Genomic DNA, 25,060 nt, shown 5'->3' with positions numbered 1-25,060 from the left:
TTCAAAGCAGCCATAGCAGGGGCAGGCATGCAGCCCTAAGATACAGGCTTCTATATGCAAACCTTCAGCACCTTTCACCATCACGTAATCCAGGGTCAGAGATGGGCTAGTGCCCAAACTTCTAAATTAATTTGTCAGCCTTAACTTTTTTTTTAAACGACTCTCGAAAGATTCTTCTATTGAGGTCATTACCAAACATGTAAATTAACTTCTAATTGAAGCTACGCTGAATAATTACTTTTTATTTTGATGAGCAAGTAAACAGAAAGTCTGTTTGGAAATACTGTATCAGTTAATTTGGAAGCTAACTAACAACGCACCCTGCTTCATAAAATGCTTCATAACCATCTGAAGAGCCCTGTATATACACTGGTATTAGAGATGCCTTTCTGAAAGCCAGCCGCAATTGGGTTAAAGTATTTTTTGCTACATTTTGTGTAGCGCTTTGCTTTTGATTAGTAAGGCAGAGTCCTGACTGTTTAGCTGCTTACACATCTCTTCTAGCTTCCGAATCTTGGTGGAATGGAGGGAGCAGAGCTGTCAGGACTTTCTTAAAGATTGTAAGAACTCTAATGTCACTTCTTTTTTTCTCCCCTAAAAAGCCCCAAAGGCTGCGGTAGAACTTAGTATCCTAGACTTTTGATTTAAAAAAAGGGGGAAACAAACAGAAAAGAAAACCAACAAAGAAGAACACAGTCAAATAGTTTAAAAAGTCTCCACAGAAAGGCACCGCGACCCACCGAAGCACCCCAGCGAGGGGCAGCCCCGGCCGCGCCGGGCGGGAGCAGCTCTGCCGCCCTGAGGGAGCGGGAAGCCCTCGGCCCGCCCGCGGGCTCCCCAGTGTGCCGGGAGTCACACACATCCCCCCCTCACGGCGCCCCAGCGCGAGGCGAGGCCCAACCGAACCGTGCGGCGGCTCCCGCCCCTTCCCAAGCCGCGGGACTACACCTCCCGGCTACCCCTGGGAACTGAGCCGTCGCCGCGGGGGCGACTGGGAAGCGTGGTCCTTCCCGCCTTTTCTGCTCGGCCGCCGCCCGCTGGCCGGGTCCCCGCCTGCGCCGGGAGCGGAGCGGGGCGGAGCGGCCGCAGCGCCGCGCAGCGGGGCGGGAGGCGGCGGGGCCCTCCCGCGCCCAGGGGCGGGGAGCGCGGCGCCGGCCCCGCCCGTGGCGCTCCGCGGAGCTGTTCAGCGCCCAGGTGCTGAGTCTCCCCCCGGCTGAGGGAGGCTCCGCCGGCGCTCCCTTCCCACCGCTCCCCGGCGCGGCCATGGCTCCGGCGCTCGGCCGCCTCCGCCAGGCGCTCTGAGCGCCCGCCCGCCGCACCCCGGCGTGGATGCAGCAGCTCCAGGCGCCCCTGGCTCGGCGGGAGAACGCGGCAGGTAAAGCCTCTCCCTCCCCGCCTATCCGCATTGCATGCCCCCCGCCTCTCGGCTCGGAGCTGCCTGCGGGGCCCGGCTCCAGGGGCTTTTGCCGACCCGGGAGCCGGAGGCTCACGGAGACGCGAGTTGCGTGGCAGGGAGCAGGCACGGCGAGATGGACCAGGGGGAACAAAGCGGTGCAGTGCATATGCTTTTAAAGTAGTTTCGTTATTTTAATTTCCAGGGGGTGGGGAAGGGAAGAGAGGAGAGGTATGTCTGGTTAATATGTGCTTAGTTATATGTATGAAAAAACCCACGTTAATATAGTAATTTGCTCTTGGAATCATGTTCCTATCCTCATGGTTCATCAGTGGAAAAGATAAAGGCAATGTTTGTCATACAGGTAAGGTAGTGCTCTAGTCCAGACTGCAAAATGGTTTCCTTGAGCACCCTCCTTAGCTGTAGTGCTTGTATAGATTTTGCACAGCAATAATTCCTTACTTATTTCTGTGTGGATTACTAGTCCCACCAAAGAGCTAGGAGAAGCAGCAGAAGGTTAGAGATAGACTGGCAGACACACTGTTTCTGTGAATAGGCATCAGAAAAGGGAGGAAAAAAATTCCACTGTATTTAAGGCCAAATGACAAGTTACATTCTACATGAAGTCATTTACAGCCAAGCATTGTGCTGCTATGCCTCATGCTTCAGGCTTCCTCTTAGTGCTGGGTGATGAATAGGGAATTGAGCAAGCATATTAAACATGCATAATCAAGCAGCAAGCGTTCTTAACTGCTTGTATGTGTAGTAGCTTCTGTTGTCAAAGGATTGGTGAGTACTTCTCAGCTATCAAAAGATGGTATGTTTTACCCTAGATAGAGTAGGCTGCAGCTGTACTCCTCCCCCCCCCCCCCCTTTTTTTTGTTTTGCTTTGTTTTTTGTGTATTGGTAATACAGGTTGACTTTGAATTTCTGAGTGGCATGGGAAAGGAAAGGCTGGCAAAATGGAAACTCACCACTTTTCTCAGGTGTAGATAGTAAGAAAAGTTTAACTGAGGAGACTGCATGCAGCCAGACCAGGAGCTTGCACAGTTTCTATGCTGATTTTGACAAGAAGCTGAAGAACCAAACTAAGATTTAAAAATTGCTTCCTTTAGAAAGCCAGCTGCAGTCTAATTAGCATAATCTTAACACTTTATATCTGTCCCATATCAAGAAAGAACTCCTTTGTGTATAAGGTAGCCCCTGCTCCCCATGTTACTGTATCATGTATTAAACCAGAAAAAGAGCCGGAAAAGCAACTGCTAGGATCGGTAAGGCAGGTGTTTAAAAGCAAGTTGATGGGACTTGCATCAATTCCCATGTTATTAAAGATTCTCCAGTCTAAATAGAAACTTAGTACTTCTTGTATTTCATTGACTTGACTTTTTTTTTTTTGTACTACTGATTTTAAGGTTCATGTATGCAATCCAAGACAGCATGGCATGCATTCAATTTGTCTTATATAGGCTTCAGTTTAGAAGTTTTTGTGTTTTACTGTAATAAAAAGAAGTTGAACAGATTGGGTACCATCTCAGTCATTGTACATCCAGAAACTCTCCTTCCAATGGGCACCTTGGCCATGCAGGAGCATAGCATCGCGTCCTTAGAAGTAGCCTCTTCTTCTTAGAAGAATCGAGTTAGAAATTGTAATAGCACATTACTGTAAAATTAAAAATCAATTTGTGCATATGACTGTATGCAAGGCAAGCTTCCCTCTTCCCGGCCAGTAGAATTAAGATACTTCCTGACACAGCTCCTCCCTACTTCTGCCTTTTAGTCTCAGCACCACAGAAGCCTCAGAGCATGTGATCGGCTATGTGTGATTTAAGCTGTGCTATTGAATTTTTTCCACGGGGAACAATTACTATAGAGTGACAAGTCAACCATTTTGATCTTAACAGATTTAGCTCTGTTTAGTGATGGTAACCATAGCATACACTGCCTAACCCAGCCTGAATATCTCACTGTGGCAGTTTGCTTCTAATCTGAAAGGACACTGTTAAGCCTTAAAATAGGTTCTCATTTTTGGGTAGGAATGAAAGAGACTTAATACTGGAAGGGCACTGTAGACATTTCAGTTGTATATTTTCAGTTGCTGCTGCCTGCAACAGCCCTTAAGCCACTAAAATATCTGAAGAGCTACGCAGTATGGTCTGACCACACCCCTATATTGCCATAATTCATCAACAGAGACTCTGTGCTTGCTGCCACATTCATATTTTTACCCAGCCAGTTAGGGCAAAGACAAAGCTGCTTTGTGTTAACGAAGCTAGAGCAGCATGCTTTTAATAGAGCCAACGATCTGGTCTTCCCAAAATATTTTAAAAAGGACACTTCTGTTACCCCAACATTGTTTACGCTAAAGGCTATTGCAAATAGAACATTTATGCTAATTACTTACATGCCAGCTTGGGCAATAAACAATCAATATTTTTCTGATGGTAGGATCCACTGCAACTTTCCCTGTCCAGTTATCATGTATTCAGCAGAATACAGTAAATCTCAAGTTGCAATCTTTTTGTGGAAATGTTTATTTTAACTTTTATAGTAGACTGCTGAAGTCATGGAAATGTTTCCATTACCCTTAAGTAAAAGTCTATTTTTCAAAAAGACTTGCACAAAAACCTGACCTGGAAATATTTTTAACATTAGAGCCAGCGTTATGATTGCACTGTGCAGCAATGCATTAAGGGTTTGTTTGTTTTCTTAAGATTAAAAAGTCCTTATAAGAACAATCTGTACAAAAACGCTATAGTTAAAAATCAACATGCCACTGAAAAGAATAGACTAGTGCTTTTTTACTGCTATCTGTACAAGGAAGAGTGACAAGACACCAAAGTACCCTGTTTTACTAAAAAAAAATCTTTCAATATGCTGTTCTGTTCACTGGATTGTGGCTGAGATGGCCTATGTATTTTCTACAACTCTAAAAAGAAAACAAGTAATTTTATGTGTTGTGTAGTACCAATTTTCTGTTTGAATTCTAGCAATGCTTGACATTAAATATAACAAGATTTTACTTATCCCCATGAATGTCTTTAAATTGTTAGTATGATACTCCCAAGTCTACCGTTTAAAGAAGGTATTTAAATGCACAATGCAATATGCAGTTACTGAACTGCTTCCACTTACAAGGGAGGGCCTGCTAACTTGAAGTAAGTCACTGAGGTTACTTCTTTGAAGTAGTAAGTAATATTCTCAGTAATTTCTGAAGGCACAGCTCCTAACTTGCAAATATTTAACTACAGATTTTAAGCATTTGTTCTCCGCAACACTTGGGAGTAAACAGAAGAAAATTGTAGCCGCTTTCCAAGCGTGATTGCTATAATCAAGTACTTTTATGTATTCTAGGTCAAACTCACTGTAAAATCTGGGCAAATATTAGACTACAGTTGAATTGTGTCACTCTTGTAAAAAGGAACAGTCCAGAATTTGAGCTGACAATACAATGCTGACATATGTGTGCAGAAATATTAATTTCCATTTTATTTTGTCTTGAACAACAATTTTCTGAGAAATGTGCAGTTTGGGGGACAGTATCTATGTAGAATTGCAATGAATACAAGATTTGTATTCTTGACCAAGTTCTATTCAACTTTGTTTCTAGTGCTTGGGATGGGGTTAAGAAGAGGAAGAAGATGTGATAGAGGGCAAGCCCTGCACATAAGGTTGTATGTATCCACTGGGATGTGATCAGATTTTGGCAATTCCTGACTTAGTCATGCAAATACTGCCCTTTGATGGCTACACTCTCAGGGTCACACAGCTTTTACTCTAAGATCAGACAGAATGTTGCCATACCTTAATGAAGCGACCAGCAAACATCCTCTTAAGTCAAAGCAGGAGCAAGCGGCTTCATGATTACAGAAAATCTCAGTGAAGGTGAGGGAGACCAAGAAATCTCTGTCTTGGATCTTGTGCTACAAGTCTCAGGTTTAACAAGTATATTTAAAGAACAGAAAGCGAGCACTCTGTGTGTGAGCTGACCCCAGTTCCCTCAATGGCAGTGGATGCCTGGGCAGCACGCCTGCTGTTTGTCTGTGTGATGATTATTCCCTCTGGCTGCTGGTTTACAAGGCTTCAGGTTAAATGCTACTTTGTAGTTTGTATTCTTCACTCACCTGCTATTCTAAGGATAGCACAGATGATGTGCTTAGACTAGCACCTGTTCATGAGAACTGCGCAAGATAACTTATTCTGTCCTTTTTCAGGTTTCTTTTTTGCCTTTTTTTTTTTTTTTGAGATTTGTCTGAGGCTGCTATCAAAAAGTCACAGTTTGGGGGGTTTTTTAAACATCTTTCTACTTGTCCTCAAAAAATGCAGCTTCACAAAATTTGCAAATACAGCCATCTTAGGTATTCCATATGAAACACACAGGACCAAATTCTTAAAGATTTCTAAAACAGCCAGAATTTCCATTAGCTTCAGTTTAAGATGGTTATACAGTCTTCTTTAGATTTGGACCCAAGATGTCTCAGACATTATAAAAGAAGAGTTATAAGAAGAGTTATCTATGCACATCCAATATTCCACTCATAAGAAGTTTAGCCTCTGCCTGTCCACTTAGCTTTATTCCTGTAGATAGGGACAATCCTTGCTTACATTTGCAGGTAGAGAACAGCTCTGGTAACATGGTTTGGCATCTTTGCTTTGGAAGAGCATTAAAATTTCAGCATTGCAAATACAGAGCAGATAAACATTAAATTAGCATCCTAAAAATACGGGGAATAATTCTTAAAGGTGCCCTTTGTCAGCATTCCTACAGCGTCTGAAGAAACTTTCACTTTAGAAACTAGCGTGTGACCTATGACAGCTCAACTACAGAATTAGATCAAAGTTTAACAACTCTGATCAGTTGTGAAAACGCATATTCTTCAGATAATCAAGAGGATATTTACTCGAGAAATATGTTACTAGAGAATTAGTTACAATTAGACAACATAAGCTGAGAAGTTCCGATTTAAATATGAAGTATATCAAGGCTTAGACTTATATCACTGTCTCAGGAGAAAAATACCACAAGATGCACTATGAGTTCAGTGCAAACTGCAGAGAGCATGTCCTAGGCACTGTTCTGGGTAGCTGAATGCTGTCTTAAAGAATACAGTTAAGAGAAAAGTTTAACATGTGTTTACTGTACAATCACACCACCCCCGACTCCCTTCCTTGCTAGAAGGCATCAACTTGAACAGGATTCTATTACTGTTCCATAATTTCAAAGTTTAACCACACATAGCTCCTTAAATCTGAAAGCTGAGATAATAAATGCAAGACAAGTGTTTTCTCTGTGGTACTTAAGACTTCTGTCAACTACTGCAACTCAAGCACAATCTATTTGAGTATTAACAATAGCAAAAATAACCTCTAAAGTGACAAGCCATATCTGTCACTCAGAAGTACATGATCTTTGAATATATTTTAAAAACTGACTGAAGGAGAAGGGAGAGAATCACAGGATTCCATCTGTCCCTCTTGACTATTTCTAAGCACGTTAACATTTGATTAACAGTTTTGCTTCAACACAGGTTTCTGGGCGGTTTTTTTTGGTTGGTGTTTTTTGGTTGTTTTTTTTTTTTTTTTTTTTTTGTTTTTTTTTTTTTTTTTTTACCACCTATATTGTTCCTCAAGTACAGTCTTGCTGTAATCTCCTTTCTGCCAAAAGAGGAGTTAAATAGTCACTTTACTCCCTTCACTTACTCAAACATCGACAAAGCCATTCTGGAAAGAGGGGTAAAAATCCATAGACTCCTTTAGGCTAACTGCAAAGAGACTAGCAGAAAGACTCCCTATCACTGGAAAGTTGTGCAACTTTGTTTTCTTTCTTTAATAAGCAGTTACTGGATGGAGAAAAGGCAGATCTTAACCCTGCCTGGGAATTGATAACATTATTAAAAAAAAAAAAAAAAAAAGTAGCTATCAGTTGAGGGGCTGTAGCTTTCTATACAGGCTACTCCACCCTTCCCATATTGCTACGCAGCACTGTCTGTCACTGATAGTGAAAACAATGAGAAATTCTGTCTCAATGAGAAATGACAAATGAAGCGGGGATACGTTAAAATAGCGAGTGTGTTCCAAAACACTTCAAATATCACAGACTGGAAGAAAAACTAAACAGTTCCTGACTCCTCACCACAGATACTTCTGTAAAATCAGTACTGCCATACAGATGAGAGATCAGAGCTTCATAGCTTTTTCTACAGAAGTGCTTCACCTACCTCAAAGCTGAACTCCAGTGATGACCCTACCAGCAGAAGGAAAAGACAGAGACACTAGAAAACCCAACATAGACAGGAGTCTTTTATCCAAGCTAAAGAACTAGCAGGGACCAAAGAAGAAAGATAAGAATCTTGTTAATTTTATTATTTCTGTCTGGGCTGGGATATGTTAGTAGATCTATTTAGAGGGTAGAGAGAAATTTGTGTTCTCTTGTCCCCATAAGTAATAGGAAAGCAGGATAAAAATCCATGTTGGAATCCCTTAGTGCCTGTTTCAGGGAAAAAGATAGGGAAGAAGAGACCCTGACAATTAGTGCCCATAATTAATTCCTGAGCAAAAGGATGCATAGTTTGCTGAAACACACTGGAGATGAGGATTCTTGCTAGTCTTAGAGGATGCACATACCATCACTTATTCATGATGAAATTTAGAGCTCTATAAAGCTTTAACTTTAAGCTGCATGTACCCTTCAAACATGGCAAGACAATGCAAAAGTAAAGATGACTGTATAGTCTAAAAACAGCACTTCATTGTTTCTAGTCCTAGGGAAACTTTTCTTACTCCCACACCAAAGGTGGAAAGATTACCGAAAAAAACCTGTCCTGATAAGGTGCAATTATCTAGATTACTCTAGCTGCTGCCAGGGTATCAGCTATATGATAAGCATTCCTTTGAAAGAACAACGTACAATGGAAATGAAGCACAAGAAGTTGGCTACCATACTGGCAGACCTAATTCCAATTATGTACTGCTGTAAATGGATGGGCATATCTTGGGTATAATATGATTTTTATTCACTGAGAGAAGGTCTGAATTCATCATTTCAGCTTCCTTGTTAAACTATTAATTTTCAAATAACATAAGTGACAGAAATAGATAATTGCAACTTTTTAAAAGCCAGCCTTCTGATCACTTCTCAGAACCTCCAGCTTTAGCCCAATATTTTCCTCGTTATATCTTCCAAAGCAAAACAGTAATGTATCCAAGGTACATAAGGTGAAAAGGTACAGGCACAGCTAAATCTTTATTGAACATAGAAACCTTGACTGAAAGTTTCTCTGACACACAGCACACAGGCTGCTGATACACACATTTAATTACATTAGTCCACATTTCGGTCCTGCAAGAAAACGCAAAGGAACACAAGCGTCAATCTATAGGTGCAGAACACTACCTTATCAGATCACTAGGTCAGCACGAAGTATTCCTTCATATGTTCACTTTTTTAACTTTCCAAGACAGACAGCACAAGTGACTTATAACAAATATGAAGAGTTCATCTCTGACAGCTGATATGATGCTCAGTTTCATTATCTCACAGTGGTAAGGTCCTTCAAGTTTAGTTTATAGCTTAACCTTGCAGATTTTGCACACTTTTCTCAGAAAGAAAAACCTAAGCATAGCGCTAAAATAAATAAATAAAAAAACCCCACGTAGGCTACCATTCAGATCAATCATTCTCCTCAGGTCTTAATGCTTTTGACTATTATTTTTTCATACTATTTTCTCTCACACAAACAAGTTTCAAGTGTCACACCAAAGAGGGAAAAAAAAGGATTTTTAATATGTTTCATTATTGTAAATAACTACTTCCATTACACTCATTCACTCCTTCACCTGGTGGTCTGCCAGCAGCTACCTACAGTTCTCAGAAAGGGTTCCATAACATATCCACAAAGAAAGCTTTCCTCTATGCAATCTCAGTTTCAGATATATGTATTTCTTTCCCATAGAAGCTAGGAAAATCCTGACAGATGGAAGAAACAGTAAACAGCTTCAACCCTGGAAATGCTGCATATTAACTCTATGTCAAACAGAGATTACAGCTCTAATTTCATAATCTGACTCAGAAGAACCACTTCTGACAACGCTGCAGGGGCCAGCTCCAGATTTCTCCATTCAGAACTTATCTATATGCAGTCTTTATGTCTGCACCACAACACAAGTTATATCATATTCATTTTTACAGAATACAGAAAGCTACTTAATCTAACTTCTTACTGAACCCATTATATGTAAATGGAACAACCTGCCTTGTTTTAGAAAGTATGAAACAGATTGATAAATTCTATACAGTGATGTTTCTATTACTTTAGGATATTGTAGATAAGCACGTCTTGGTAACTGGAAGTGTGACTTAAGGTAGTTTTAATAAAATGCAAATCCATTTAATTAGAATATAATGTAAAAACTATGATGAAGCTAAAGCTTCTGTATTTTCCATGATTGAAAGATTTTATTAACCTAATGCAAAAATTAAGTTTATGTTTACTTCACACTTCAAATTTTGACTGGTTGGTTTGAAGGAATATTCTTTGGTAACTGAGATAATTTAAAGCACAAAACTCTGAAATTTTGTGAGGCCTAATTATGTTTTTTTTGCAGAAGGAGTTAATTGAGAGATTCCTTTTAGTTAATAGGATGTTAAGTAGCAGCTAGCTCTTTCCAGCCTAGCACATAAGTGGATTTTGTCTGCTCTTAAAGTACCCTTCCAATCACATTCTTGGGAATAGGTTTATTCTTCTGTAGCAAGTTTACTTGTTATTTCCAGCACAGTAAATTAACATAGGCAGTGGGTTCACCTAACAATTATGACATTCCTTAATATAAATGGGATAACGCTTAGTCTGAACATAGGCTACAGAGTATATTCTAGTAACGAGGAAGGAAGATAAGTTGTAGTTTACCAGCTTCTGTCTGCAACTTTCTCGGGTTTGACTGCTTGTTCTTTTTAGCAAATCTGCAGCTTCACTTAGGGAGAAGAAAAGTTTATTAGTTACCAGTACACAGTTGCAGACTTCTGGGCATTTTCAAATTCCTTTGCTTCTCATAGCCATACTTTATCATAAGGTTTGTCATGACCACACTTGAGAACCTCACTTAATAGGGCTTTGGAGACAACTTCTGCAGCCTCAAATAGACTTCCTATTGGAAATCACATCCTGGGGGCTGGAAGCTGACTTGCCCGAGAGAAAGACAGAAAAGAAATTAATTTATACTCTCACACTCTTCCATTCTGCTGTCTTACTTGACTGTTTCCACTTTCTGTGCACAAAGACTACACAAAAAAGGCCTGGGCAACGTCAGAAATACACTGTGTAACTCTAGGTAATACTGTAAGACTTTCTGCACCACTGGAATTATTATACTAGCATAAATTCTATTACCAATATAATAATAAAGCTTTAACTTCCTAGACCAGAGCAGACCAATCTATTATGAACACACATTTACCTGCATTTACCTGTATAACAGCATGACAGTGGGAGAAGACCTGTTTCAGCTGCAGTGGTTTAGTTTGGAAACAACCCTTCCTCATGTAGACAGTCTCTCACTAGAGGTATTCAAGGTCAGTTGTAAATTTACCCTGGAAGTCAGCAATACAGTGGGGAAATAAAATCCAGTTTACTAATTATTAGTCACCACGCTAAGCACACTCAGTTTTCGTTATCACCAAGAAACAACACTTATCAAAGACCCTCAGAAGATGATAAACAGTAATATCTAACATGCAAATCAGTGTCCCAGGAGTTTTAATCTCCTGGGGCCTTCTTCATGAGGACAGCTGCCAGCTACAGATGCTTGGCTGACTAATTGGTACTAGAAATTGTCTAGGAAAGGAGCAGAGGGTCTGAGAAAGGCTTACCAATATACACTAAAAAAAAGAAAATCTGGTATGACTCTGTCTTTATTGAAATTATTATCATCTGCGTAATTCATTTCTACCCCTGAAAATTGCACTAACATCGAGTAGTGGTTTATAATGCTCCAGACACTAGACAAACCTTAGCTATTGCCAGATTATAAAGCAGGTATAGTGTACCAAAATAAAACAAACTGCTACTATAATAAGTGATACTGTACACTCGGGGCCTCATAAAGCAATTTTGTATCCAGGCCTGACTGGCTTACAAGCAAATAGAACTTTTCATCAAAAAGATTGCTAGATTGTTTAGCAGAATGCCAGCCCAAGCTACAAGTCAATCTATCCTATCTCTAACATTGATACCACTACAGAGAAGCTGTTCTCCAACTTTTTGACAAAAGATACCAATCTTACATTTCTCAGGAGCTATTACCTGAGTTACATAATATCTGAAAGTATTTAGATGCTTCTTTCAGAGATTTTAAAGGACAGTTACTGGGAAACAACAAACAGAACCACATTATATTTTCCTTGCATTCAGACATGCACTTTACAGTCAGAGTTCAGGGGCAAGCTAGGTTGTCAAACTGAACAAAATTACTCTAAAAATTTCAGGAAAAGAAATGAAGTGATAGACAAATAAGTTGCGAAAGAACCTAGAAAAAGGAGGCTGAAGAAAGCAACCGTAAGTGCCAGGGACTGAATAGAGAGGATTGAAATATAGGATCTTTGTGTGCAGCAACAATTGTTTTAAAAGCTCCTGAATAAAAAATTAACAGCTGATGGTATACTCACTAGGACTTTCATCTAGTCTGAGAAGGAGAGCTGTTAAGACAGTGAATGAGCCAACAAGACAGATGGCTGGTGAAGGAACTGACACTGCAAGAGCTAGAACATTCAGTAGAGAGGAAAAACAACAGCTATACCCATGAAGAAACTGCATCCAAGCACATAAGTGAGAGGAATCATGCAATTTCAACAGTTGAAAACGTGGATGATGTGTTGAACTGCAGGCAATGTATAAGGTCCCAAGTCTGACAGTTCAGCATCAGTGCAGAAGCAAAGAGACAATGGAATGACTAAAAGGTCAAGCACTACCTGAAAAAACAGCAGCAAATAGTTCAGAGACGTATAAGTAATTTCATAAGTGAGTATAGAAAATGCTCCATAGGCATAAACACTGAAAAGATAAATCACCTACCATTCATTTGCAAAAAGCTAGCTCTTGGTATTCAATATGGAAAACTGTCAGAAACTAAGAACTGTGAACACCCCCCCACCCCAATTTAAAGACTAAGAAAAAGATAGTTTCCATAAAGCTTGTATTTCTCGCATCTACAGACTTACTACCAGTAAGATTCCAAACATTTGTAACAGCCAACTGCAATACCTGTATCCTGAGACCCACTTAATATCTGCAATCAAGTTTCCACCTCCTTTCAAAAACTCTTAGTACAATTCACTTCTCTTCACACTTACAAAAAAACCCTGGAAAATTTGTCCATAACGTATTCTGAGAAATAAAGTGACTTAAATGTACAGGTGGTGGAGGGTTGCAGGAAGAACGTGTTTGAGAACTGAACAGTTCTGCACGAACAGATAGGTGTCCTGAGCTCTCATGAAAATTGATCTCAAGGTTTATTAGCAGTTGATAACATCAGAAGAAACAATAGTTCTGACAAAAACGGAGATGCATAATAATGCCCAAAATGGGCACCTAAATAAAAAAATAGTTTCTACACTGGCTACTGATGAGCCAATTTACTTTTTCTTACTGCTTTTCCAGCCCAATACTCCTGCCAATCATTGAGAACAAGAGGAAAACTGCATCCTTCTTTTAGTTCTGTGATGGTGTTTATGTATTCAGGGTTGTATTACCACACCGATGCACACTTCAGTTCATGCCGTTTTCATGAAACACGTACTCTATAATATTAAGAGTGTTTAAGCTGTACAGTTAAAAAAAAAAAGCACATTGTTAAAACAGCTCTTCCAAAATTCTTTAGGCTGTGCTGAGTCTTTACCACTACTGTGGAAGAAAAATGGCTGTGGCATGGACAAGTAGAATATTAAAAATCCTGTCAAATTTCTTACAGAATAAGATTATCTTCCTGGTATTCAGAAAATTAGATTACTTTCCAAGATGCAGAAAGATTTTTAATACACAGGCCAGGCAGCCTAATTAAATAAACAGTATGGGATGGCTCCAAAATATTATAGATCACACGTTAATGCAAAAAGCCAACACAATTAAGAAGTACCCATCCCAGACTTTTGGGTACATAAAATAGATTTAAACAAACCACTACTATAATAATGAGTATAAAAATCATCATCAGAATGCCAAAAATAAGTCAATGCAACTGACAAAAAATAATTAATATGCTTACAGTTCAGAGAAAAAAAAAACAGCTTAAGAGTCATCACCAGAAAGACTACCTAAACCTACTACTAAACAAGCTACTTTAAAGAGGCAGGTAGTACAAGTCTTCAATGAAACCATTCTCTCTAGACAACTTGTATATCAATTGGAAGCCTCTTCCAATAAGTTGAAACAGGCTCATAGAGATCAGATAAGAGTTCAATCCCACCCCCAGTCCCCCACTATTTATTTACAGATATTTCAGAAATCAAAACACACTTCCATGCTATTTTCCTTCTTCTTCAGGCCACCTCAAGTTTCTCTTTTCTAGGTTTTTATTGCATTCCAGTTCTACTAAAAGGCAGCAACAAGAGAGGGCAGGTAAGCCATTGCTTCTACAAGGAAATGCCAGGAGGGACCAAGTAACAAAAATGCCAGAAGGCCAAATAGGTAACATGAGCAGGTCTTCTGCATCCCACAGAGGATTGATTACTCTCTCTCCCATGCAGAGCTCACTTAATGCCATCAACATCTGCCAGGTTTACACTCAATTGTCTAATTCCATACCTTAGTCGCTTCTCAGTTTAGGAACTGGCAGAAGAGGACAGCCAGGCAGCTTGGCATCAATAAAAATGGCAGGATTTATTCATCCTAACCAGTTAAAACATCAGTTAAGGCACCTTCTTCCTGGTTTAAAAACTGACTATGGTGTTAGAAGTTTGTTGCATAGTATTGGAAAGATATAGGTAAAGCAAGGCAATTCCTCAAGAGAGCACCGACACTTTACTTCTAAAGCTAACATTAACTACCCTCCAAACAAATATAACACTGAGAATAACATACAGATTATACTTCACCTGGAGAACACTAACTGACGTTTCACTCTTCACCAAAGCTAGGCACCTGGCTGCTAGGAACAGGAATCTTTCTTCCAACAAGCCGCCTCAAGGAGCCAACCGCCACCACCTTCACCTTTCCTCTGTCTCACCGCCATTACACAGCGCCGCCCTCGCCTCTGGTTGGTGCTTTCCCGGCGTGTCCCCGCCTCTGCTACCGAGCAGCCAATCAGCGAGGGCGGCGGGAGAGTGCATTCTCCCCTGCCGCGCCTGTGGGAGGGTGAGGGCACCATTTTAGTTTCTTCAGAGTGGGCGAAGACTTGTTCGGTATTTCAGTGTGTTGTTTGTATAGGGCAGGTAAGCCCATCGGCAGTAACCAAAACTGCCTTCTTCTTGTCTTGGCCTTATTATGCTAGCTTTGCATAAGAAAGTGGAAAAAAAAAAATGTAAAAAAAGCCCGGATGACTACAGGAATAGTGGCAGCTGAAGGAGGGGCTGATGACCGGGAGGTGTGAGGAGGGTGAGTGAGTGGGAAGTCGTGGCCTGCCGTTGCTGGGTTTTCTGGGTTACCCTTCTCCTCGAGTGTGGATTTCTGTTTGTAAAGTTCTTCTAGTTCTGTTTCTGCAGTGTTATTGTTGGAAATTAACCCTATTAGACATTATGGAGCAAAGTTATTGCAATGACTGGAGCTTTATTATATATTTAAATGTTTTATTAAATAATTTGTTACTAAATAAGCAATATTTTAATAGGGAGATCATGTAAAACACTGAGGCTTTGTTTTTTTTTTATTAGTGTGCAGATTCTTATTCAGATTGTACCAAACTGAGATCAGAGCAACCTGATTATTGTTATTGTTGAAAGAGGAGGTTTCATGTGAGAATCGGGGCAGGTGCGCTCATTTGCAGTGCACTTCATGAATGACCAGACCATTTCACAAAACATGGAGTTAGTCAAAAGGAACAACAGATGATAAGTTTTATAGGGCAATTGTTTTCTGCTGAATTTACTAAAAAATGAAGGAAGCATAGCCTAGCTGCCACCCTACCTGCTTAAGTAGGTGAACCTGTAAGTTGGGTAAACACTCTTGATCCTTGAGGGTAGTCTGGGGTGAAGCTCTGTGGGTATCTGAGTCAGATTTTATCAAGAAGGTGGATTTTAGGAGCTTGGGATCAAATTGATTAACTATTCTCTGTGGTGTTTGCTCAGGGGGCAGGAAGGAAACATTAAATTACACCCACTTGAAGTTACTTGCTAATGAATAATGTAATTATACGCTAGGGTATTAGAAGGTTTTTACATTAAGTCCCTGATGTTTTTGTTGTCTCATAAGAATCATCTGTGTTTAGATGGGCTAGAATTAACATTGCCTCTTTAAAAAGTCTTTATTTGTTACTGGAGTAAAGAGAGTTTGTGTTAAGAAAATAACATGTTTAAATTATCAGGGCAGGTGGTAGCTGTATAAAACTAAACACTTCTACATTAGATGTCACGCACATCTTTTAAAAGCAAGCGTTTCTTAACAGATACTTGGAAGACTTCTCCTTATAGCTCTAATAAACAGCATGCAAAAAAAGTCTGATGATTCTACTTCTACTATATGGCAGTTCAGGGAACTAAGGGAAACAGACTTCCTAGTGTAATAACTGTTTGAATTGGCCAAAGCTGTCATTTCAGTGTTACATTTGAATATAAAAGTGTAAGCCATTACTGTATGGCTAAATCCAAACATCCTCAAAGGAACTCCAATAAGCAAACAAAATTTATTCATGTATTTGGGACAAAGAATTGTGCTGAAGGCAGAATTTTGGCCTTGGTATTACATATTTTATATAAAAGTTCAAAGTTGTGAATGCTTCAAAATATATAATTCAATCTCATTTTGCTCAGCAGTTTCTTTTAGGAAATGATTCCTGGAGCGTGTGGTAAAGCTATCCTAGTCCACTTAAACAGCAAATGGCTACGTTCTCTTTTGTGATTGTATTACCAGTTGGATGAATATTACACTGTTGTCTTTTTTGCCCATGTAGTGTAAACTCAATTAATTTACCAAGATTCAGCCTTATTTGGTTACAGGAAAGGAAAGGTGTGAGGGATTGATTAATTTTCTTTCAGGCCAGCTCATTGTTCTGTCTAATCAGCTGTCACTAGCAACACCCTAGGCTGACATCAGGCATCACCCTGAGGAACTGGCAAGAGGAAGAGAGGCTCAGAAGGACTAATATATAAATAAGAGGGGCTAAACCCAAAACTATCCCATGGACAGTGCCAGTGAATGTAGTATTAAGCTCTGTCATTTAAGGTAGATTTATTCAGTCCTCCTCCCTTGGTAGCAATACATAGTGTCAGGAGTCCCAAAACCTTTAGTGGCTGTGGTGTTGGTTTTGAGCATATGAAAACAGATTAGTGCCAGGTTTTCAAGTACTTGGCATCTATAATTGGGGACAGATTTTTCAAAAGAGGTTAGCACTGACTGTTCTGAGCTCCTGTGAAGATTTGTCCATTTTGATTTTGTGCCTAACAGATCTGTTGAAAATCTGGTCCCTATAGCTAAGCATGACATTCTTAGAAAGCTGTGAGGGCAGTAAGACAGGGCTGAGGTCTCTGATATGTGCAGGCAAATAATTTTCTAGCTTGAGACCAAACGTAATGCTGAAGGTAACTGTTGTTTTGCTACCTCTATTCTGGCTGTGTGTTTATTTAAAGTATAAACTTTTGTGAAAGGGAGGTGCTAGTTATAAAAGTTCAAAATGTTATGTATGTTTGGGAAAGTACAGGAGTGTAATACTTTAATTAAAATTTAGTTAAGTGACCATTAATAATATTGTGAGTTCTGAGATACTACTACTGTTTTTAGAGCTGTGCTGCTCTTTTTGATTCCCTTTTACTGTAATTAGTGGTTCAATTCCTGCCCAGTTTGATTTAGCAATGTTGAGTCCTGCATTAAAATAATTGCACTACAAAAAACCTGAATGTTCCGTGTTGGAAAAAATTTAGTTCAATCAGCTATCTGTTTTTACTGGCAGAGCTAGTACAGGGTAATACTGATTCCTGTTGTCTTTCTGACTAGTTATGTGACTTATTATGGCAGATTCAGGCACCGTAGAAGATTTTTACTTCTGTTTTTGAATAATTCTTTTAATTGAGTTGTCTGTTTTGCAAAAATCACTATGTCTAATTTAGATATTGAATAGTTAAGTAGTTAAATACATTTTGCATGGTTGGAGATTAGTTTGCGTTTATGGGAAGTACTTACTGTAGTTGTGTGAATTCTATATAAGGATTTAATATTTTAATATCAGGACACAAATGATAATTATAAATTTGCGAAGTTTTTGTAAATGGATTTGGAAGTAATTTCTGTGCCAAGTCATGCCACAGAAAAATAGTTTCCTTAAGTTCTGATATATTTTTGCGGTCCCACAAACTTTGCCTTGCCTTATTAGTGAATAGAAGCTGGGCATGCTGTGCCCGTTTTGCCAAGTGGGAATGTAGTGCAACACTCCTTGTCAAATTTTCTAGTCCTGCTTCTGTAGAAGCAGAAAAACAAATACTGATTAACTTTATTTGATAGAAAATTTATTTGTTATGGAAAAAGTAAACCCTGAGTTTTAAATGCAGGAGATGAACATGGCTGTTCTATAATAATTTAGTAAGCTTTTGCACAAAACTTCTTTCATACACAATCTCTATCACTTGATGCCAGCATAAACCCTGGGAAAATTAGTTATTAATTGTTGCAACTGAAGAAACAAACCAGTAATTTTTTGTGGATTTTTGAGGGAAAAAGAAAAGACAAATCAAAACGGAGCTGTATTTTTGCATGCATTCTACTTCTTTTGTGCTGTGCTTGCACAGTTTAAATATGGACTTTAAATAATCCAGATTAAGCAGACCATAATACTGTAATTCTTATGTAGGAAGCCTGGGGTACCTGCCTGTATGCTAATCTTGCATTATAGAATAGCTGGGTGAGCCTTAGATAAACAAATGAAAATAAACTCAAATTACTTGATTTAATTCAGTAACTCTCAGAGCAGTAAGATTCTGAAACAGTCTAATAAAGGTGGTAAGGGAAAAGAGATGAATTGTAGTTAACATAACTGCTTTCCAGACCTTTCATAAAATTGAACTGGTGACTTAAGACATCATACTGTTTCTAGTCTACCAGTGTGAGCTGGAGCAAATTCTAGGCTTTTAAAAAACTTAATAAGTTAGAATAGTATGGTGATTGTATAGGTGGAAAAAACTTGCATGAAGAGAACAGCCCATAAACACTGTCACCACTCTATGAGCTCTACTCCAGGTACAGGTCCTTCCATTTTGCTTCAGAGCCTGTCTGTGTGGTTGAACAGAGACTGTTTCGCCTGCAATTTAGCTGTGATGATATGATGATATTCTGTTTTGTTGATGTAAAGTGCAAACAAGTTTAATATAAAAGGTTTTGACTGGACTTGGAGAAATACTATTGTGTTCATCGTTAGCATGGACACAAAGTTCTGGAGCTTGTTATCCTTCCAGTGTTGCATACATGCAGGCATACAATTAATATGTGCTCTGAAGTCATTGTGACATATAGATTCTAAAATTATCAATACCAATTTAATGCGGCAATTGATAATGTTTCATCTTGTGGTTTGGTTTTTGTGTTTTTTGTTTGTTTGTTTTTTAATGTAGAACTCGAACACTAAAATGGCAACATGTAGCCTGTACATACTGTAGATCAGTGAAAGGTGTTTTCCCAGAAACATCATTGTGTCTCTGCGCTTTCTCTATGTTTTTTATGGTAGGTATACAGTTGTCACAGTGGTAAATACACGAGGTAGAGAAGGGCTGTGTTTTAGAAATCTTTCCTGTTTCATCACAAAGACTGAAGATACTCAAAGTTTGCAAAAAAAATCTGTCATAGAAGGCTAAAGAAGTCTCACAACAGTCACAAGCCTCATTTTGGAGAATGAATATTTGGTGTGCTGATGATGACACTCAGCTTCCTTTGTCATGCATTTCGGTGGGGGATAATTTAGCTCCATTTTACATCTGTATCCCTTGAATGTCCTCCTGCAAATGAAGATTTAATTTGGTGAGGCTAATATAGTGAATCAGATTCAGCTCGCACCTCACTGACACTGTGAGCCCATTATGGCATTATTACTCTTCAATTACAGGCATGAAGGTAAGAAGTGGCCTACTAATGAAGGGTACACACCCAGAGCAGTATGGCAAGAATTTTAAATAAGTCAAAAGAAAAAAAAAATATGTATCTACTACACTGATAGCTATCAGAAGGCTGTTTTTCATAAGTGGCTACTTTAAAAGAGTCTCCAAGAAGTGTTAGTGCTAAATATTACTGTGCTATATCACCTGTTCATCCAGGCTACAGACTGGAATTTGTCTCAGATGCAGATATCTACAATTTCTGTGGTTCTGTGTACTGCATAGCACTTGTACTAAAACAAGGTCAAGCAGTTTGGTATCATTTATTTAATCTGTGAGAATGTCTAAGCTACACTTCAAAAAAAATGAACATTGAAGCATGTTTTCTGCTTTAGTGTTTAATGTGCTTTCAGTTTTGAAAATCAAATATTTAGTGTCAAATGATTTATTTGTGCTCTAGAAAACACAAACATTTACTGGTATTGGTATAAAATCAATGTAACTGTCTTCTGTGGTTTAAGATATTAGAAACTAACTTTGTGTGCCTTTCCAAAAAAGTCCTTTCCCTTGTGTGAGTAGAATTTTGTGAGGCTGACTGTTGTGGGATCCTACAGGATACATTTTTAGAGAAACTCCTGCCTACTGTAGGATCACTTCACTGTGCCTGTTCTGAATGTGCCACAGTAAACTAAAAGGATTAGAGGAAGCAGAGAGATTATAATTGTCAATAAGGGACAGAGTCCGTATAAATTACATCTGTAGTATCAAATGATCTAATACTGCTTCAAAAGTATGAGTATTGCCATTCTGAAGAAAAAACAGAGCCAGAGAACTGTTGGCCAGAGAAAATGGAATAAATCTGAGCAGCAAGGAAATAACTTTTTTTTTTTTTTGTACAGTAAAGGGTGAAATTAAGCAAAATGGCAGAAGCAGAGGCAAAAGCTGCGCATTCTTCTCAGAGGAGGTATATCAAACTTGAGGTACTTCTGACAGAGGAGGGGATCCAGTGAAATGTGAATAGTAAGACTACCGACTGGCAAAATAGCAAGTAATAGCAAGTTTCATTTCGATACTCTTTTTGTCCTTTTTACCAATTTATCTACAAATAGTCACAACGATTTAAAAGTTGTTAGCTGCCATGTGACATGCTGTGATACAATATAGTACTTTGGGAATGCAGATCCATGCTCAGTTTTTAGATCATGCAAATCAGTGCTGCTACACACAGTTTTTAGGTGGCATTTTAATTGACTGCGCGGGGCTGCTTGAGGTGCTATTGTCAGTGCGAAGAGCATTGTGAAAATGTGTACAGCAACACGGAAGAAGTGCAAAACAGTCCTTTTTGGTGGGTGTACAGGTTCACACTGGCTGAGTCAAAATCTTTGTGGGCATACAAAAAATGGACTTGCACATAGTTTAGTTACTTCTTGCCATTTGGAGTAGTTTATTAAATTATGAAATGTCATCTTGCATTTAAATCTGTCCAGTTTTCTGCTCTGGTTTGCTTTAAAACCGGAAAAAAAAAATCACTTAAGTGTTCTAGGTGCTATGGAGACAATGCTGATGTCAGAATTCAGTAGGGGCCTGGAAAAGGGAAACAGATGGCTGCAGTTACTGTTGAACGTGGTTGGTTGTTGGTGCGTAACATAGAGCAATGGAGTGCAGTAGAGAATTGCTGATCTAGCAGTGGATGTGGTGGACTGTTGGGAAGATAGTAGAACTTGCAGAGAGACAGAGGTTGTTAGCTTACCCCTAATGCTGTGTTAATGAAACTCAGTTTCCTTATGTCCTGTTGTGTCTGTTCAGGGCTGAGCTACACCATATGGCTGGAGACTTGGGCCAAATTACACTGCCTGTTCAACTCTGGATTTTCTTCTGTCCCAGGATATGATGAAGTATCTTTCTGGGACTTGGGTTGTCTTGACCTTTATAGACCTTTATTTTCTAGGTGGCTTCTCAACTCATAGGGCTTTTATAAGAACTCAAGAGCCCGGGGTGAATAGATAGTAGAGGTGTAGCTTGAAGTGCCACTGTTAATGAAATAAATGCTTGCATTTTCTTAAGCATTGAACTCTTGGATGATGTTAAATGCTGTTGCCATTAATAACTTGCCACAGTATCTTGCATTGACCTGGAGCAAAACCAGAAATAGAACCCACAAAAAAGCTTACAAAATCCCACACTTCTCCCTCATCCTGAGAAAAAAACCCTCTCCTCTGTGAACTTTGAATCCAGTTTTGTGCAGTTAATGTCAATGCAGAACTCTGCTGCTAGTGTTGTTTGCTTGGTTCTTGAGTTACCCACCCTGCATGGATATTTGTGTCAGGATCTTTCCATCTACTTCCAAACAAAGCTGCTTAGTTGTGGTCTGTTCTGCCTTATCTATTGCCTCACTTGCTGTTAGTTTTTACTCTGAACTACAAATGTGCAGTGAAAGTGTCTTGGTTGTTTATCTATCAAGCTTTCAAACAACCCTCTTTTGTTTTACTTTCCCTCGTGTTTAGGAGAAGCTGCCTCTAAATATCCCTTGAGGTCACCTTCCTTCCTTTCAAGTCCATCCTTTTGAAACTCTTATTTGCTGTGATATCTATAAAGACTTTACAGTGGTTAAACAGTGTTTATCATGATGTTCAAAATCATCTTGTTACTTTTTCTTTTCAGTTACTCAGTGCTGTTGTCTAAAAATAAAATGAAAGATTCTGTAAACTCTTCAGTGCAGAGATTGTCTTTTTGTAGAAGTTTGACACAGCAGAGCCCAGGAATCCAGGCAGGGGCCCATAATACCAGCTTGTGAGAGCGGAAAAAAAAATGTTTCCAGATATAAATTATTTTTTGATAGGAAGGTAAGTGTAAGGTGCCTTCAGGGATCATTTCTTCATAATGAAATGTGCATTAATGCTAACAATATGCAGTCATTTTTAATCAGACTGACATGTCCACAAGACAAAGAACAAGTTATGTGGAGTTTTTTTTTTTTTTTTTTTTTTGTCGTTGTTTTATTTTTATTAATGGTATTTAGGGCACCAGTAGCATTTGCGTGAGCTAGAGTGGGCTATGTGACAAAATGATTCTGTGCTCGAAAGCTACAATTATTCTGTAAACTTCAAAATCCAGAATTCAAGATTAGAAGAGGCTGAGAATTTCTGCATTTGATTGGCTCAGGCTGAAAGCTTGAGAAAAAGCGGTTTGCCTTTTATGCATTCTGTCAGCTACAACAATGCTAACCAAGGAAAGTGTCATCTCCCTAGAGTCTCTTTTCAGACAAAAGTACTATAGGCAATAATGAATCTCAAAAGAAATTCATGATTGGAAAAAGCAGTGTTTTGCATATAAATGTTTCTAATGGAGCTATGAGCATCAGTCTTGTGTGCTGTTACTTTGAAAAATACTATGTGAATCCCTGTAGCTTTTAGTGATTCAAGACATGAAAGGTGTTAGTTATTTTAATTTGTATTATGTTCCTTATAAAATATTAAATAATCTTTTGGCATCAAAAAGTACTACTAAGTCTTTAAGACTGTGCAGAAATACTGTTCTTAACTTCAAAAGCTCAAGTTGCTAATGGATAACATACCTAAACCATGATCAGCAGAGAACAATTCTTGCTGGTCTCCTGGACAGAATTATCTACAAGTATGTGAATTAACATTTGTAAGAAATACATACTAAAACAAGTATTGTTGACCTGATTAAATTTTTAAAAACAAAGTCATACCTTACAATCCCAAGAAAGTGGCTTATTTCTTTTAATTTTCTCTTTTCTCTCTGTGTCATCTGTCACTATTATTTGGGCCTAGTTAGCACAGATTTCTACCTTATCTTTTCAGCCATGGGGAGCAGACTCCGTGACTATTTTTTGTTTTAAGAGAATTAAGAGTTGTGTAATTTGCTGGAACCTTAGGAGAAAAGAATGTGTTAGGGTTTGTTAATCTTAAGTCTATTAGATCAGTATTAAAGTAAAAAGTATGTTAGACCATATTTCTGCTATATGGCATGGGAAATAGCTCACTGTTTTGATTGTCCATCTTCATGCTATAGCCATCCCCAAACTTTGCCTGCAAAGCTCACCATCACAAAACTGAAGTTGTGCTGAGATTCCACTGCCATATGCGATTGAAACAAAATATTGACATTTATTGGAAATGTCAGAAGTTTATATACAAGCTGAGTTTTGTGCATAAATTTTTCAAACCAAGAAAATATTTTAGTGTTTGTATTAGATTTTTAAGATTCTGCTGTTACAAAAAGCTACTCTAATACTTTCTTCAGTAAGACCGGAATAAATGCTAACCTGCACTTGGGTGTTTTTTGTTTGTTGTCATTCCCTGCCTCCCCTCCCCACCATCCCCCAAAAAACCCAAAACACCAAGGTAGCCTATGCAATATATGTAAAGAATTGCTATATGTGACTACTGAGAGTAAAACAGGAAGAATTGACAGTGGAAGAATCTGTTGTGTTCCATTAGGACTTCGGTAGAAATAGCAATCCATTGTATTCTGCAAATATAAACTTCATCGCAACACCTTGTCCTTGTGTTCCAGTGGCGTGGCCTGAATAATTTATGGCAAAATACAGTGGGATTTGAGTCCTAATAAATGGACATATTGTGTATATCTTTCTTGTGGTTCTGGAAAATATTGACATGTATCAGTTCTTTTTGGCATAACTGTGACCTGGTTGCATTGTGCAGAATAGATTTCCCCCCCCCCCCCCAGTTACAGTTTTTCACTGGAAATGTACTTGTAAAATTTAAGTCACTCAGGAGTCCACGGCACTTCTTGCAGCAGTGGGGGATTGAGGAACTTGAATGAAAAGCATTAATTGCCTTCTGATGGAAATTTTTGTTTGCTATTAGAAAGTACTGTAGCGATGTCTGCATTTTTCTAAGGATTGTACTCAGCTATTCTCTTTTCCTGAGATAGTTGGGCTCTGGTGGAGGCTGCAAATGTTTTTGCCTGAAGGTAGAGCTGATTCTGACATGGCAGTGTTTGGCATCAAACAATACCTAGTTCCTAGCTAAAAAAAATACTGTAGAATCATCTGGGATGATAGTACCTCTTTAAAAGAAGATTCTGATTTCAAGGTCTAATCCAAATCTGAAACTGGAGAAAGTACATCAGATGGATAAGATAGCAGGTAGTTCTGAATTACTTCTGTGTGCAAGTATCACCTGCTTTGCCAGATATGACTTATTTATCATAGATCTGTATTCCAAAATAGAGTTTCTTTTGACTGGGTTTCTCTGCTGGTCTATTTTGATGACTTCTTTATATGCGGCTTTAAATAAAGGAAATAATAAATTGGCATATGACCTAAATCTGCCTTTCACTTTGAGTCAAATGGTCAGCCAATAAAAACCTGCATATAAGCTGGCATTGCATTCTAGGTTTCAGAACCAGAAGAATTTACAACAGATTAAAGGTCGTGAATGCTTGTAAAAGTGTTTGTTGCT

At 38.9% G+C, this 25,060-nt stretch overlaps 1 protein-coding gene across 2 annotated transcripts in view; it reads left to right on the top strand.

Annotated features, from left to right (window-relative positions):
- Positions 1 to 1,098: 1,098 nt before the first annotated feature.
- The window catches only part of SMPD3 (sphingomyelin phosphodiesterase 3), a 119,015-nt gene continuing 95,053 nt past the window's right edge, over positions 1,099 to 25,060 (top strand). Inside the window, exons 1-2 of one of the 2 annotated variants that reach the window (XM_032998839.2) lie at positions 1,099 to 1,375; positions 5,001 to 5,061. The gene's annotated coding sequence lies outside the window, so the exon portion shown is untranslated. The remainder of the gene's footprint in view (positions 1,376 to 5,000; positions 5,062 to 25,060) is intronic. The other variant, XM_032998831.2, reaches the window with a different exon arrangement.

This window comes from Tyto alba, unplaced genomic scaffold, assembly GCF_018691265.1.
Source record: "Tyto alba isolate M040663 unplaced genomic scaffold, T.alba_DEE_v4.0 Super-Scaffold_26, whole genome shotgun sequence".
Taxonomy (NCBI): Eukaryota; Metazoa; Chordata; class Aves; order Strigiformes; family Tytonidae; genus Tyto; species Tyto alba.
The sequence above is the reverse complement of the archived record's forward strand: the minus strand, read 5'-3'. Positions and strand labels throughout refer to the sequence as shown.